The 13833-nt window shown below is 31.5% G+C and overlaps 1 protein-coding gene across 1 annotated transcript in view; it reads right to left on the bottom strand.

Moving 5' to 3' along the window:
- The window catches only part of LOC114336588 (uncharacterized), a 944943-nt gene that overhangs the window by 670411 nt on the left and 260699 nt on the right, over positions 1 to 13833 (bottom strand). The window lies entirely within an intron of this gene.

The following is a 13833-nucleotide window of genomic DNA, read 5'->3' as shown; positions in this document are numbered from 1 at the left end:
AAAAGATATTTTCAAGAAAGTATCCAAATCATACAAGGGGATCATTGTTTAAATAATTAAAAAGGGGTCATTTTTGCAAAAAAATTACTTTTTTACCTGCTGAGGTCATTCAATTACTAATGAAGGTCTATAGGATTTTTTTCTGCAAAGCTGAAGGGTAAATTTTTCACATAAGACTTACTAAATTAAATTTGACCCCCTATTTATTTAAATAATTATACATAAAACTTTAAAAACAAATTTCCAAAAAATTATTTTTGGCGTTTTACATAAGCAATATAAAATATCTTATTTTACAGACTAAGTTGCGCTATGTTACCAGTATTAAGGAAAAAAAATTGGTCGAAAAATATTTAATATTTTTTGAGATATTGAATTTGCTTATTAAATGTTACTATATTTTCAATTGCAAAAACGCGGTTGTTGCCAAAGAAATATTCACCTGCTTAAGATCTCATTATTTTTATTTTTATGTATATTTCGATAAATGTATTGACAAATTCAAATTTCAGTTAAACTCCCCACTAAAATGGCATTTGAAAATTATTCAAATTTGTTTATAACTTGTTTTTTTAATAACGTCGCGGGGATTAAGTATTTGGAAATGCCGTTTCCATAATTGGGTTCCTGGGAATTTTTTACTAATTAACAAAATTTTTTGGTCATTTTTCTTCTTCTATTTTTTTCTTTGAGTTATATTACTACGGGTACTTTTAGGGTTAAATTTTATTAAGAATGTCGAATCTCTGAGTTGTAGATTCTAGACCTAAAAATATTAAGATTTAACTAAAATCTCTTAAATAAAATGTGGCTACTTACTGAGTTACAGGGTGTTTTATTTAAAAATTTAAAAATTATTGTTACCAAATACTTTAAAACTATTTGACATATCCTTATCATACTTGGCAGAAAGTGTGGCTATTATACACCCTATTAAATTGTGATTAATAAACGTTTCTAGCTAGTGCCAGAGGCGTACGACAGGGGATAGAGCATGATTGACCCTTCCCAAATTCTACGCCACTGAGTGAATTACTATTGTAGCGAAATTTTTCGATTCTCCAATACTTTGTATGTAAATAACTTTATTGGTATCGATAAAGTCATCAGTTTGAGAGATATTGGAAATTTAAAATTAATGAATGAATGAATCAAAATAACTAGGCCGTTTTATTTTTAACGACCAATATCTCGAAAACTAATGACTTAATCGTTACCAGTAAAGAGTATATTATTTACATAGAAAGTATTGGAGAATCGAACAATTTCGCTAAAATAGTAATTCCCTCAGTGGCGTAGAATTTGGGAAGGGTCAACCATTAACTGGCCCCTGTCGTACGCCTCTGATGGTAGCTAGCAACTTTTATTTATCACAATTTAGTAGACTGTATAGTACCCACACTTTCTGCCAAGTATGATAAGGATATGTCAAATAGTTTGAAAGTACTTGGTAAAAATAATTTTTAAATTTGTAAATAAAACACCCTGTAACTCAGTAAGTAGCCACATTTTATTTAAGTGATTTTAGACCAATCTTAATGTTTTTAGGTCTAGAATCTACAACTTAGAGATTCGACATTCTTAATGAAACTTAACCCAAAAAGGGCCCGTAGTAATATAATGCCAAGAAAAAAAAAAGAAGAGGAAAAAAAGACAAAAAAATTTGTTAATTAGTGAAAAATTCCCAGGAACCCAATTATTGAAACGGCATTTCAAAATATTTAATCCCCGCGACGTTATTAAAAAAATAATTTATAAACAAATTTGAATTATTTTCAAATGCCATTTTAGGGGGAAGTTTAATTGAAATTTGAATTTATCAATATATTTGTCGAAAATATACATAAAAATAAAAATAATAAGATTTAAGACAGGTAATTATTTCTTTGGTAACAACCGCGTTTTTTCAATTAAAAATAGAGTAACATTTAATAAACAAATTCAATATCTCAAAAAATATTAAATATTTTTGGACCAATTTTTACTGGTAACGATTAAGTCATAAGTTTTCGAGATATTGGTCGTTAAAAATAAAACGGCCTAGTTATTTTGATTCATTCATTCATTCATTTTAAATTTCCAATATCTCTCAAACTGATGACTTTATCGATACCAATAAAGTTATTTACATACAAAGTATTGGAGAATCGAAAAATTTCGCTACAATAGTAATTCACTCAGTGGCGTAGAATTTGGGAAGGGTCAATCATCATCTATCCCCTGTCGTACGCCTCTGGCACTAGCTAGAAACGTTTATTAATCACAATTTAATAGGGTGTATAATAGCCACACTTTCTGCCAAGTATGATAAGGATACGTCAAATAGTTTTAAAGTATTTGGTAACAATAATTTTTAAATTTTTAAATAAAACACCCTGTAACTCAGTAAGTAGCCACATTTTATTTAAGAGATTTTAGTTAAATCTTAATATTTTTAGGTCTAGAATCTACAACTCAGAGATTCGACATTCTTAATAAAATTTAACCCTAAAAGTGCCCGTAGTAATATAACTCAAAGAAAAAAATAGAAGAAGAAAAATGACCAAAAAATTTTGTTAATTAGTAAAAAATTCCCAGGAACCCAATTATGGAAACGGCATTTCAAAATACTTAATCCCCGCGACGTTATTAAAAAAACAAATTATAAACAAATTTGAATAATTTTCAAATGCCATTTTAGTGGGGAGTTTAACTGAAATTTGAATTTATCAATACATTTATCGAAAATATACATAAAAATAAAAATAATGAGATCTTAAGCAGGTGAATATTTCTTTGGCAACAACCGCGTTTTTGCAATTGAAAATATAGTAACATTTAATAAACAAATTCAATATCTCAAAAAATATTAAATATTTTTCGACCAATTTTTTTTTCCTTAATACTGGTAACATAGGGCAACTTAGTCTGTAAAATAAGATATTTTATATTGCTTATTTAAAACGCTAAAAATAATTTTTTGGAAATTTGTTTTTAAAGTTTTATGTATAATTATTTAAATAAATAGGGGGTCAAATTTAATTTAGTAAGTCTTATGTGAAAAATTTAATAATATCAATCATAAACGTATATGCCCCAACTGAAAGTGCTACTGCGGAGGAAAAAGACAAATTGTATGAGGAACTCGAACGAGAAATGGAGAAGTTACCTAGAGAAGACACAATACTGGTAATGGGAGATTTTAATGCCCAAATAGGTAAGGAAGACTACATTAACCAAGTAGCAGGTAAGCACACAATACACGAAAAAACTAACGACAATGGCCAACGATTATGTAATCTAGCATCTAGTACCAATATGATTATCGTTAGTACAAAATTCGAACATCCCAAATACCATAAAGTGACGTGGATTTCCCCAGACCAAAAAACATGGTCACAAATAGACCATATTCTGATTACAAGAAGGAAGCAAACATCGGTAACAGACGTGAGGTCCTACAGAGGTGCACATGCAGACACAGACCATTTTATGGTGACTGCAAAAGTAAGACAAAAAGTCAAAAGAACACTAAAAAACACGACAACAAAAAATAAATGGCACGTAGAAAAACTGAATACTCCAGACATAAGGATTAAATATGCTGATGACATGAACAAAAAACTGAAGGAACAATCTAAACCTACAAAGGATATAGAAACAGAATGGAGAAATATAAAAAAATGTATAAATGAAACAGCGGAAGTACACGTAGGGATAAAAAGAAACAAAAAAAGACAAGAATGGTATAATGAAGAATGCCATAAAATGTTAAAAAAGAAGGTAGAAATGAGACAAATGTGGATAAGAACAAATAGACAGGATTATAGGGAAGAATACAATATAATAAGGCATGCATGTAAGAAAAAAATAAGGAAAATTAGACGTGAGTGGTTGGATGATAAGATAAAAGAAATAGAAAAAGAGAGTAAGAACAGAAACACAAAAGAATTCTATAAGAAAATTAGTGAGCAGAACAAAACGTTTAAAGGAAAGATAAAAAGCATAAAAGATAAAAATGGAAAAGTATCAGAAAACGATGAAGAGTATAAAGAAATTTGGACTAACTATTTTAAAGAATTATTAACAGAACAACAAGATCAAGACCTAAATGAAAACAGAGGAGAAGAGACAATGATGTTAGGAAACCAGCTACAAATACCAACAAAAGAGGAAGTTGAGGAAATTATTAATAGCAGCCGTAATGGTAAAGCCTCAGGATCGGACTGTATCAATATGGAGCGTATAAAATATGGTGGTGAAGAATTAAAAGATAGATTATACAATTTAATAAAAGACATATGGGACGAAGAAAAAATGCCGGAAGAATGGTACAAAGGACAAATTATCACGATTCATAAAAAAGGAGATCAACAGATGTGTAAAAACTACAGAGGACTGACGCTATTAAACACAGCATATAAAATCATGTCCGCCTTAATACAACGAAGACTGACCGAAGCTACCACGAATATCATAGGACACTATCAATGCGGATTTGTTAAGGGAAAGTCTACAACAGATGCCATACATACAGTTAAACAAATTATGGAAAAAGCTCATGGATATAAAATAGAAATTGAACTGCTTTTTATAGATTTTCGACAAGCATTTGATACAATAAATAGATCAAAACTAATGGTAGCTCTGAAAGAAATGGGAATACAACATAAATTAAGAAGATTAATACAAATGACAATGAGTAGAACTGTAGTTAGTATAAAAACTCAAGTAGGCGACACAGAAGAATTTGTCATCAATAAAGGGGTGAGACAAGGAGATTCATTATCAGCAACTCTGTTTAATCTTGCCCTAGAATACGTCGTCAGGAAGATCAACAAAGGCACCCTCCGAACGAGAGAAGGACAAATAATAGCATACGCTGATGATATTGTGCTAATAACAAAAAATAGAAAAACAATGGAACGAATGTTAAACGAAATGGTAACAGAAGGAAAAGTAATGGGATTAAAAATAAACCAAGAGAAAACCAAAATAATGAGATTTGACAAAAACTTTGAAAACAGAAAGGTTAGAGTAGGAGAATACACTTTTGAAGAAGTCGAAAAATTTAAATATTTAGGAATATTAATAACAAACAATGGAGAAAGAGAAACCGAAATCAAAGAAAGGATTATTACAGCAAATAAGAGCTTCCATGCAAATAAAAAATTACTTAAAAATAAGTTATTGAGTAAGAAATCAAAAATGAAAGTATACAAAACAATAATTCGACCGACGATGATGTATGCAGCCGAAACTCTTAGCATGACAAAAAAACAAGAGGAAAACCTTAGAATACAAGAAAGAAAAATACTAAGAGCAATATTAGGACCAATAAAAATAAATGACAATGAATTTAGACAAAGAACGAACCTTGAGTTACTGGAAGAAATTGAGGAGGATATAGTATGTAAAATAAAACAGCAAAGAGCAAAATGGCTAGGACACATATGGAGATCCGGATCAACTACGACGATATACTCAATATTGGAATGGACACCAGCTGGCAAAAGAAGACGTGGAAGACCAAGATCTACATGGTTACAAGAAGTAGTAAGTGATCTCAACAATGCGGGCATACGACATTGGAAAGGGAAAACCAGAGACAGGAAAGAGTGGAGAAAAATAACAGAGAAAATTAAATAACGAACATGAGGACTGATCTACCTCAAAACATAGATCTAGAGAGCGTAAGCGGCGTAACCCCTAAAGGGGTGTTTAGCCACTATATATATATATATATATATATATATATATATATATATATATATATATATATATATATATATATGTGTGAAAAATTTACCCTTCAGCTTTGCAGAAAAAAATCCTATAGACCTTCATTAGTAATTGAATGACCTCAGCAGTTAAAAAAGTAATTTTTTTGCAAAAATGACCACTTTTAATTATTTAAACAATGATCCCCTTGTATGATTTGGATACTTTTTTGAAAATATCTTTTGTACCCACCTAAACTTTGATATAAAATTTGTTTCAACCTGTACGAATTTACATTTTGATTTACATGTAGTGTAATTTTATTTTACTAGACTAGACTAATTCTTATTCATTTCGATATTAGTTCCAACTGGGGATATTAACGTTATCATTTTGACACTGCTCAGAACTTGGGTTGGTCCTCCTGTTTATTGGATTTATTGGCTATGCAACCACCGCAACATTTGTTGATAGTCTCGGCAAATTATCGAAAGAATGTCATTTTGGGAAAAGTTATTTACCAGCTATTTGATTGCTAAAATCGGATCTTAAGATTACATATATTAGTAATATGGGTTATTACAAGTCCGCAGAAGGTGTGTTATTTTATTTGTAAACAAATTAACACTCCTAAATCTTTTTTTTTTCAATTAGTGCTCTGTAACTCGTAAAATTTTTCCTATAAACACTCAAATAAATATTCACCGAAATTTAGTTCTGCACAAAGTTAATTTTTTTTCGATTTCCTTCAACAAAAATTTTACTCGGAAAATCCGAGATTTCTCAAAAAAATCTGCAATTTGCAATTAAAATTTTAGGAAAGTAATTATTTATCAATAATTTAATAAATTGGTGACATGAAAGATTTTTTATAGATTTTATATATCAGGAGGCGCCGGCGACAACCTAACCAATAGTTTAGCAATAATTAAAATGTTAATTAAAAAATTTCGGTCGAAATAATAACCAGAAAGATATCACTAGTCAACAAATTTACAAAAAAAAGTTGCGACTGACGTTTAAATGTCTGTAACGGGGAGTTTAAAGTGTCCTGAATACAAATTCAAACACCAAAATGTTCTACCACGTATATATTTTGAGTTATCTTCTTAAAATGCCGCGAATTTCTGCGTAGGAGTCCACCGTACATTGTCTGGTCAGGTGAAATGTTAGATTTGGAGTTATAGAATGCACCAAATATTGCTATTTATTATAAAAATTCTTATATACTATATACACATAAGTTTAGACCTAGAAACACTAGAAACACTATAGTAAGTCTTTTGTGCATATCCTAATTTTGCCAGATCACTATTTCGATTAACACAAACACACATGTTATCCTGCATAGTAAAAAAACGAGGATAGCTCCTGGTTACGGTTCCTAAATATTATAAGTTGTACTGGCTAGTAAATTCCATTTAAAAAAATCCATCTTTGTAATCTAGAACCTAAGGGTTAAGCATGTCCTTTGGACAAGTGAAGGTCTCGAACTAAATCATGTAATTCGGCTTGTTGGATGCAATAAAGTGCTTTTTCGTCGCTTTCGGGAAAAAAAGAATTATTCTTTTCTGATACATCATCAGGTTCACTTTTATCACCATATATTTCCAAATTTTTTCCCCAATTTGCCGAGGTCCGGGAACAGGCAAATCTTCTCCATAAAAATTTGGTTTTATTGCTGAGGTAATACAAATCTGGATATTCAATTTTATGCTTGCTTATCCTTGAAAAGGTAGACACTTTTGTCATGCAGAAGTAACAGTCGTTAAAATGGTTTAAAACTATAATACAGTCGGAAAAATTAAAGAATACTCATGGACGATCACATCAATCACTTATTTTGTATTTTCTGTCTTTTTCTATAACAAACGTTTGTTATTTATAGAAAAAGGCAGCAAATACAAAATAAATGATTGATGTGATCGTTCATGGGTATTCTTTCATTTTTACGGCTGTATATGCTCTGAACTTCGCTGGTGGTGCTCCTGGCGGATTACTAATTCAACTTTCACCGGAAATTTTTTAAATTTAGTATTTAATTGTTATCGCTTAATATTTACAACGCAAGAAATTAATTAAATTGTACTCGATTTTCTTTAAATTTTGCTAATCATTTTGACTTTCTATTAATAAAATATGAATTTCTTACTTCGGATACTTTCAAAATTATCGTGTAGGTGGCGCTAAGATTACCGTTTATTTCAATCAACGATATTACGGAACATTAAAAAAACTTAAATTCAGTATTTAAAACGTAAGTATATTTAAGGTAAAAATATATACCACAGCTTTGACCAACTAATATTTTTTATAATTAATGTTTTTACTTTTAATTTTAAATTAATCACTTTGACATTTATGTCAAATTTCCGGTAAACGTTTACAGAATTGCCACTACTGGCGCTCGCGAATTTGTAAATATCCCCTCTACGTACGAGCTCACAGCGTATACGCTCTGAGCTTCGCTGGTGTCGCTCCGAGTGGATTATAATTCAACTTTTACCGGTAATTTTTAAATTTATTATTAAATTGATATCGCTTAATATTTACAACGCTAAAAAGTAATTAAATTGTAAAAGATTTTTTTAAGATTTTGCTAATCATTTTGACGTTCTATTGATGAAATATTAATTTCTTACTTTGGATACTTTCACAATTATCGTGTAGATGGCGCTAAGATTAATTTATAATTACATATTACGGAACATTAAAAAACGTAAATTGAGTATTTAAAACGTAAGTATATTTAAGGTAAAAATATATACCACAGCTCTGACCAACTAATATTTTTTATAATTAATGTTTTTAATTTTAATTTTAAATTAATCACTTTGACATTTATGTCAAATTTCCAGTAAAGGTTTACAGACTTGTCACTACTGGCGCTCCCGAATTTATAAATATCCCCTCTACGTACGAGCTCACAGCGTATAGGCCCTGAGCTTCGCTGGTGGCGTTCTTAGCGGATTACTAATTCAACTTTCACCGGTAATTTTTAAATTTATTATTTAATTGTTATCACTTAACATTTACAACGCAAAAAAGTAATTAAATTGTAATCGATTTTTTTAAAATTTTGCTAATAATTTTGACGTTCTATTGATAAAATATGAATTTCTTACTTCGGATACTTTCACAATTATCGTGTAGATGGCGCTAAGATTTTTAGATTAAATTATAATTGCATATTACGGAACATAAAAACTTAAACTCAGTATTTAAAACGTAAGTATATTTAAGGTAAAAATATATACCACAGCTTTGACCAATTAATATTTTTTATAATTAATTTTTTTAATTTTAATTTTAAAGTAATCACTTTGACATTTATGTCAAATTTCCGGTAAACGTTTACAGACTTGTCACTACTGGCGTTCACGAATTTATAAATATCCCCTCTACGTACGAGCTCACAGCGTATATAAGTTTAAATGGGTAGGTTTATTGATTAAGGACTACCTTTGGTTTATTCCTTATTTAAATGGTAATGTGTTATTCGTAGGCATAAGTTGCGTAGTGTTGCCAAATTATGCACAATTTTTAGGAAAAATGTTAATTTGATAAGATCACGCCCCAATATATTACAAATGACCGTTTTAAAAAAGATTTAGTAAAATAATCATAGCTTAAAAATCATAATCCATTTTTTTTTTGAAAAAATCATATCTTACGTGTTAGAAACTTTTTACCATCATATTCATATTCAGAGAGCAAAAATTAACAAAAAACAGCATTTTGCATTAGAGTCGCAAATTGGTTGTAAACTAGTGCTATGATACACCGAAATAACTATGATTTTCGTATAAAAAAGCACTACATATACCTCTTCAATTTTTTGGCTTATAAACAAATGGAACCCTCAGAAGATATCAGATTAAATTAAATTAAGTTAACGCTGTCGGAAAGGGCACGGCTTCTTCTTCGAAGAAAAAAAAAATCGAATTGAGTGATTTCAGGTATAACCGGTCAAATTTGACCGGCATTTTCGACAGAGTTATAAACAACAGGATTTCAATCTTTGAAACAATACCTTTTTATTCTGGTCTTCTTTGTACATTTTCATATTTTCAAGACACTCATAACAAAAAAGATTTATGTCACCAAGTTATTTAATTATCGATAAATAATTACTTCGCCAAAATTTTAGTTGAAAATTAAAGATTTTGTTTGGAAAATCCGAATTTTCCGAAGAAAATTTCCGCTGAAGGAAATCGAAAAAAAATATCTATGTGCCGAATTAAATAGCAGTGAATTTTTATGTGAGTGTTTTTGTATAACGTTAAAATCTTCTGAGTTAAAGAGCAATTCTGAGGACTTTGCATAGCTATATTACTAATAGATCAAACTCCTTACTAGAGAATTTAAACCTCAAACGTGGTCTGTAATAGATAAGGATGGTAATTTAAATACCGATACTGATGAAATATTGGAAACATGGCGAAACTACTGTGGCGAGCTATATAAAAATAACGAGGTATCAGCAGAAAATCAGTGGCCTTCTGACTACCCTAGAGAACCTACTGTCTTACTCGCTGAAGTCAAAGATGCAATTAAATCACTAAAGAGAAATAAATCCCCAGGCATTGATTCAATACCATGTGAAACACTACAGTTCTTCTTCTTCTTGTGCCACTCCTATCGGAGATTGGAAATCATCAAGGCTACCCTGACTTTGTTTACAGCTGACCTAAAAAGTTCATTAGTGGTGCAGCCAAACCACTCTCTCAAATTCCGCATCCACGACATTTTTCTACGGCCTGGATTCCGTTTTCCTTCTATTTTTCCTTGCATTATATTTTGAAGTAATGGGTATTTATGACCTCTCATCAGGTGACCCAAATACTCGAGTTTTCTTCGTTTTATCGTTAATAAAATTTCTGGGTCTCTTCCTATCCTTCGTATTACTTCAAGATTTGTGATTCTTTCAACCCAACTTATCTTCAGCATTCGACGGTAGCACCACATCTCGAAACTTTCAATATTTTTTATGTTGTTCTGTTTGAGAGTCCAGGCCTCTACACCGTATAATAGCGTGTTAAATACGTAGCCACTTAGCATTCTTAATCGTAGAGGGATGCTTATATCTCTGTTGCAGACGAATTTTCTCATCTTTATGAAGGTGGCCAGGCAATTTCGATACGTCTTTTTATTTCATTGTTTTGGTCTCCAGTTTCGTTTATTAAAGTTCCCAAGTATTTATAACTTGATACTTTTTCAATTTGAATGCCGTTTATACTAATATGTGCTGGTTGTGTCATGATTTTACTGAAGACTGTATACTTGGTTTTTTTGATATTAATGTTTATGCCATAATTGTTGCAAGCAATATTTATGTTTGTAAGTAATCGTTGTAATTCTTCTACTATTCTTGCAACTAGTACAGTGTCGTCTGCGTATCGAATATTATTTACAACCTCTCCATTGATTACGATTCCTTCATTTGCTTGCAAAATGGCTTCCTGACAGATGCTTTCACTATATACATTAAATAGCAGTGGTGACAAAATGCATCCCTGTCTTACTCCTCTAAGTATTTCTATTGCTTTTGATATCTCGTTTTCTATTTTGATGTTAGCTTTCTGATTCCAATATAAGTTGAGAATTATTCGCAGATCTTTATTATCTATGTCTTTTCTTTCAAGAATATCTCTTAGCCTATCGTGGAGTACTCTGTCAGACGCTTTTTCAAAATCGATAAAACATGCATGTACTTCTTGATTAACGTCTAAGTAATCTTTGTGTAAGAACATTCAAACCGAAGAGAGCTTCTCGAGTACCTAGTCCTTTTCTGAACCCCATCTGTGTATTACTAATATCTGACTCCAACTTTTGATAAACTCGGTTGTGGATGATTTTTAGAAATATCTTTAGTAGATGGCTCATTAAAGATATTGTTCGATGTTCTGAACATTCTTTTGCATTGGATTTCTTTGGCAGTGTAACGAATGTAGACAGCAGCCACTCTTGAGGTATAATACCATTATTGTATACTGTGTTAAATAAGTGCAATATTATACCTATTGATTCATCATTCAAGAGCTTTAGTAATTCAGTAGGAACCTCATCGGGTCCATTTGCCTTTCCAGTTTTGGAATTTCTAAGTGCCATTTCTACTTCACATTTTAGGATTTCAGGTCCCGTTTCACCATTTACCTTGTCAATGTTATTTCTGTTGTCTTCAAACAAGTCTCTCATGTATTCACTCCATCTATTAATTTTTTCTGTTAAGTCTACAATAATATTTCCGTCTTTGTCCTTAAGCAAACTTATTTGATGTCTTCTTTGGGTTCCTGTAAGTTCTTTTACTTTTTTATGTATATTGAATGTGTCATACTTTCTTTCATAGTCTTCCATTTCTACACATTGTTCTTTAATCCATGATTCTTTGGCCTTCTTTATTATTTGCTTTATGTTCTTATCAACCTCTCTGTATTTTTCTGAATTATTCTTCAATTTGCGTCTTTCACCCATTAGTTCTAGTATGTCTGGTGTCATCCACACCTTATGTTTCTTTGGAGATTTGGTTAGGTGTTTTTTCCCGTAGTTCTTATTATAGTGTTTATATACTTCAGTTTTTCATCTATGTTGTCTGTTCTGCGGATTTGGTTTTCTGCTACACTGAGGTCGGTGTTGATTTCTTCGCGCACTGTTTGTCGTCGGTGTTCACTTTTAAGCTGACTTAAGTCTAACGTTGGGGTGATGGTTTTTCTCATTTTCTTTGGTCTAGCTTTTAAAACAGATAATACTGGATTATGATCCGAACCGATATCAGTTCCAGGGTAAGTTTTAGTAGATTTCACGGCATTACGGTATATTTTTTTCACCATTATGTAATCTATTTGGTTTCTGATTACTTTTTCTTGTGTGTGTTGAGGTGACGTCCACGTTTACAGTCTCCTTGGGGGTAATTTAAAGAATGTTTTAGTTATTATTAAATCTTTGCTTTGACAAAACTGAACTAAACAATCACCCCTTTCATTTCTATTACCTAAGCCGTATTCACCGACATTTTCTCCAACTTTACCCTGACCTACCTTGGCGTTCAGATCTCCCATTACTATGTTAATGTGTTGTCTCTTTGTTGTTCTCATCACCTCTTCTAAGTTATTATAGAATTGTTCTATTTCCTCTTCGTCTTTGTCTGCTGTAGGAGCGTACATTTGTATGATGTTTATTATGTTCTCCTTATCTTTCAGTTGTATTAACATCACGCGCTCTGAGAATGGAGTAAAATTTGCTACAGCATCTTTCCATTTTTTTGAGATGATGACTCCAACACTACAGTTACTAGGTGACAAAGGATTACATATCATCCATTCTATCTATGTCGCTGTTTGGAATTCAGGAAAATGGCCGTCTGATTGGTGTACCTCAATTTATATCCCACTACACAAAAAAGGAACTGCTACCAGAAAACTACCGCACACTGTCACTAATAACACATGCTAGTAAAATCTTGTTGCATATCATCAAAAATAGATTAAAAACCTATCTATATTACCAAATACCCCAGGAACAAGCGGGGTTTGTAAAGGGTAAAGGTACAAGGGAACAAATCCTGAACCTGAGACAACTCATTGAAACGTCTAGAGAATTTCAAGTACCTATGATTATATGCTTCGTTGACTACCAAAAGGCATTTGATTGTGTAAGCTGGATAAATCTGTGGTCAATTTTAATAGAAATGGACGCACCAATGCACCTGGTGACACTTATTAAAAATCTGTACCAGTCTAATACAGCGACAGTACGACTAGATCAGAAGTTCTCAAACCAATTCATGACCGAGAGAGGTGTTAGACAAGGATGCGTGTTGTGACCTGACTTATTTAACATTTATGGTGAACATGTCATGAGGATGGTTTTAGAAGGATGAGCCGGTAGGAAAATCTCCAATTTAAGATTTGCTGATGACACTACACTTATAGCAGCAAATGAACAAGAAATGTTTGATCTTCTGCCAAGAGTTGAGTACGAAAGCAATAAAGTTGGTCTGAAAATCAATAAAGCTAAGACAAAAATAATGGTGGTCGACAGATTTGACACTATTCAACTGACTAACCTATTAGAGGAATACCAGATAGTAAACACCTTTGTCTATCTCGGGTCTAGTATAAGTAACGATGGTAA

The sequence above is a fragment of the Diabrotica virgifera genome, chromosome 8 (genome assembly GCF_917563875.1).
Source record: "Diabrotica virgifera virgifera chromosome 8, PGI_DIABVI_V3a".
In the NCBI taxonomy this organism is placed as follows: domain Eukaryota; kingdom Metazoa; phylum Arthropoda; class Insecta; order Coleoptera; family Chrysomelidae; genus Diabrotica; species Diabrotica virgifera.
Note: the sequence above shows the minus strand (reverse complement) of the source record. Positions and strands in the feature narration are given on the sequence as shown.